The following is a 1,151-nucleotide window of genomic DNA, read 5'->3' on the forward strand; positions in this document are numbered from 1 at the left end:
GGAGGGGAGAAGCAGACTCCCTGCTGAGCAGGGAGCCCGATGTGGGACTCGATCCCGGGACTCCAGGATCATGACCTGAGCCGAAGGCAGTTGCTTAACCAACTGAGCCACCCAGGCGCCCTGTACTACAGTTAAAAAGTGTGTTCTCCCCCCTCATTGTAAATTCAGAATATACAATGCAAACTGGCCTTTCAACTACATGTGCTATCATTCTCATGTTATAAATGAAAATGTTCAAGCTAGGTATTGGGCCAAGTCCTCTAAGTGCTGGTGCTCTCTTTCACACTTTCTGAGGGGAGTTGGCAGAGGGTCTCAGGCCCTCATACCCTTACTCCTAGAATCTGTTAGGTGGATTTCTGATGTACAGGTAAGGAGGTAGGGGTGCTAAAGCATTTACACCCAGACCAGAAGAGAAAAGCACTTGTTAGCATTTAATGAACGCCCTCAAATGTGGCTTCAAGCTACTAGAATGCAGGCGCCCCCGACACCCTTAATCTTCTCCTCTGCTCTTCTACTGAAGAATTTGGCCTTCACGATGACAGGCTGTTTTGGGAGTTTTCCCTTTCCCAAAACTTTGTAGTAGCCCGATCGCACCACATCAATGATAGGAGCAGCTCCAGTCTTGTTTTTGGCAGCATTTACCCGTGTCTGCTCACTGACCAAGGTCCACAGTTTATCAAGGTTGACAGTTGGGCAGAAGCTCTGGTTCCTCTTTAAGTGGTAATGTCTCATACCAACTTTTCCAAAGTATCCTGGGTGATATTTGTCGAAGTTGATCCTGTGGTGATGCATGCCACCAGCATTACCCCGGCCTCCTGGGTGCTTCCGGTGCTTGCCGATGCGGCCGTGGCCGTGGCTCACGTGGCCCCGAAGTTTCCGGGTCTTCCTCAGTCTGGATGGCATGTCGGCAGCTCAGACGGAAAAAGAGTATGTGCCCTTCTTAATACCCATCACCGGGCTAACCAACCCCCCCCCCAAAACCCTATTTGTTTCTCAGAGTCCATAGTCTCTCATGGTTCATCTCTCCCTCCGATTTTCCTCCCTTCATTTTTCCCTTCCTTCTCCTAATGTCCTCCGAGCTATTCCTTATGGTCCACAAATAAGTGAAACCATATGATAATTGACTTTCTCTGCTTGGTTTATTTCACTGA

At 49.0% G+C, this 1,151-nt stretch overlaps 1 pseudogene; it reads right to left on the reverse strand.

Annotated features, from left to right (window-relative positions):
* Positions 1-413: 413 nt before the first annotated feature.
* On the reverse strand, positions 414-919 carry LOC114211196 (large ribosomal subunit protein uL15 pseudogene; annotated as a pseudogene).
* Between the last annotated feature and the right edge of the window lie 232 nt (positions 920-1,151).

Source organism: Eumetopias jubatus, unplaced genomic scaffold, assembly GCF_037043125.1.
Source record: "Eumetopias jubatus isolate StellerSeaLion01/CBP00866 unplaced genomic scaffold, mEumJub1_p1.0 scaffold_4, whole genome shotgun sequence".
In the NCBI taxonomy this organism is placed as follows: Eukaryota; Metazoa; Chordata; class Mammalia; order Carnivora; family Otariidae; genus Eumetopias; species Eumetopias jubatus.